General features: G+C 37.6%; 1 long non-coding RNA gene across 1 annotated transcript; it reads left to right on the top strand.

Moving 5' to 3' along the window:
* Positions 1–278: 278 nt before the first annotated feature.
* On the top strand, positions 279–2,138 carry LOC107956904 (uncharacterized). The gene is made up of 3 exons (XR_001700304.1): positions 279–342; positions 1,213–1,294; positions 1,406–2,138. It is a non-coding gene; the product is annotated as an uncharacterized lncRNA (long non-coding RNA).
* Positions 2,139–2,910: the final 772 nt, after the last annotated feature.

Raw genomic sequence — 2,910 nt, 5'->3', positions numbered from 1 at the left:
TATATTAATAGTTGTTGTTAACTCATTTAATTTTTTTTTATATCAACTTGGATATCAATTTGTCCAAGTTTAATCATAACAGACTCTTTTCGTATGTTTTTATGTTTAGATAGTTTATATTAATTATAATTATATTATTATTGTAATCTAACATAATTTTTTTATTGTAGGTAAATTATGGGAAATTATTAGATATTTACCGTGTTTTGTTTCTAAAATTTGAAATAATTTATTGTATTTTTTGAAACAAATTAAATGAATTCATTTTTTTAAATTGCAGATTTGCAGCAAATGGGTTCTTTGATTAATAATAATCACATATGAAGTACTATTAAAGAGATGGTAATAAAATTTTTATTTGATACTCATGTTATTTGCGGAATTAAATTATATAGTATTTATTATTTTGCTAATTTAATAATATCAGGGCCCATACCGCATATTGAGGGGCCGTGTTAATAGTGTAGGGTTTCTGCCAGATGAACACCTAATACCATACTAGGAGTTAGCCGGGTTCGGATCAGCAGCATTGATCCGGACTTTTGATCTGCGATACGACTTAATTTTTACTTTAGTTGAGCGATGGCGTCCGGAGACCCATACATTTCATTTGCTGTGCGGGGAGTGCACTATCACTCTAGAAGATGTTGCACTACAGCTCGGGCTTCCCATCGACGGGAATGTGGTCACGGGCGTAAGTTCGATCTTTCATTCGGCTACCCAGTGCTATGAATTAATTGGATGCTCGCCAAGTGAGGGAAAATTTACAAATTTGAGGTTTTCATGGCTAAAGGCCAATTTTGAGCATTTGCTTAGTACTACCAATGAATGAGAGGTGATACAGGCTGTTTGAGCTTACATTATGCACCTTATAGGGGGTGTACTCATGCCAGATGCAAACGGTAGTACGGTCCACTTAATGTACTTACCCCTATTATCCAATTTGCATAACACTCGTTCGTACAGTTGGGGGTCCGCAGTGTTAGCCATGTTGTATCATGAACTTTCGGACAACAGATACTTCTGTGATAGACATAGGTGGATGCCTCATACTGCTGCAATCGTGGGCACTTTACCGGATGTCATTCTTGGCATCCATTAGTCACCAATCATATATATTTTCACTCGTTAATAGATGATTAATTTTTACTCGTTATAAGAATTAGTTGACTTTTTCTTAGATTATATTGTTCTAACAATTTGTTTTCGTAGATGGAGCACTAATCCGGGTATCGGGAAGTCATATACGGTTTTGATATACCATCTGATGATTGAGAATCATGCTGGAGAGGGGGTAAGTTTTTCTAATATAAACTTAATTTTATTATTTTATCTCACTCGACGCTCGTTAATATAACAATGTTATTAACTGTGCGGTTCATTTGGATGTCGTATTCTGTTCCAGAAATTATGGCGGTTATTCCCTCATCTGCCCATGTCCACTTAAACCTATGGTGCATTAGCGCACCCGTTATCAATTTTCAGATAGTGGAGTGGTATCATGGCGATCGAATACTCCGGCAGTTCAGTTGCATACAATATATCCCGATATTGCCAGTACGATTGGGGAAGATCCATGGGATGAGCAGGAAGGGGCGTATGGAAATGATTGGGGAGAAGTGCATGAAGAATATATTACGATGTGGAATAACCGATTAGGGAGGGTACCTCAGATGGATCGTGCTTTTGATCTGCAGCCCTCGTTAGAGTACATACAGTGGTACTTTGAGATAGGGAAACCATTTTTATTTGGTGGGCGGTCGATGGTAGTCCCTCCACATACGACATGAATTGGACAACCCCTTCTAGATCCACATCATGGACCAGAGCCAGAGTCGGAGCTAAAGCCTATTACCCCTCAATACTCAAGTTATCCTGGCTTGTATCCACCTCAGGGCCCGTATCCACCGCCGTACTCCACTCCTCTCGGCTCAAGTTCATCGATGGCGTTTAAGACATATGATTTTTCATCTATATTTTGCACACCCCTACATACGGATGAAGAGAACGTTGATCGCCGTAATCGCCCGCAACGTGAACGTTGAGTTCAACAAAAATATACCTCTAGAACGACACCATCAAACCATCAATTTTAGGGGGTTTTGTAATATAAATAACTTCATATTTATGTAATGAATTTTTTGGCATTTTATTTATAAATTTAAGTTTTTATTTTGCAATTTAAATAGTAAATTTTGTATTTATTTAATGACTTTTTTGCCATTTTATTTATCAATTTTATGGTTTTTTATTTTATTTTGAAATTTAAATAAATAGACTTTATACTAACTATGTAAGTCAAATTAGATTAATTACAACAAATTGTAGACAAATTTGTGATTCAATCCTCTCAACATGTAATGAACTATATTTCAATTTCTACCCGATTACGACGATTGCGACAATTGTCCAACATGGTAGTTTCGAAGCCAACATTTACTTCGATTATGACCGGCTCATCCACATACGCCATACAGCTTCTCGTCGGATTTCTCCCTAATATCTATTTCGTTATGGATTCTGGATGATTGCGGACGACCTTTCGGGTTCCTACGTAACCCTTTGTCTGGGATAAGCTCAAAGGTCGTTGGATGTACCTCCCAAGTAGATAGGTCAGGAAACACAGGGATCTCGTTCTCCCATGCACGCAACGTGCGTTCGCGGGTGTACACTTCATCGATAAATTGTTCTACGTTGGCGAAACTTTAGCACAAGCTGCCACAACATTTGCACATGGATAATAAAGTGTTTGAAACCTCCTGCAATCGCGTCGTCTATTTCAAAGATTAACTCTGTAAGATCTAGATGGTATATCGGGTCGACGACCGGTGGTCTCTGTAACTCGAAACGTTTTATTATGTCGTAAATATACTTCTACAGTCATCGACCTCGCCATTTGACGGTTTACAG

Source organism: Gossypium hirsutum, chromosome A07, assembly GCF_007990345.1.
Source record: "Gossypium hirsutum isolate 1008001.06 chromosome A07, Gossypium_hirsutum_v2.1, whole genome shotgun sequence".
Classification (NCBI taxonomy): Eukaryota; Viridiplantae; Streptophyta; class Magnoliopsida; order Malvales; family Malvaceae; genus Gossypium; species Gossypium hirsutum.
Note: the sequence above shows the minus strand (reverse complement) of the source record. Positions and strands in the feature narration are given on the sequence as shown.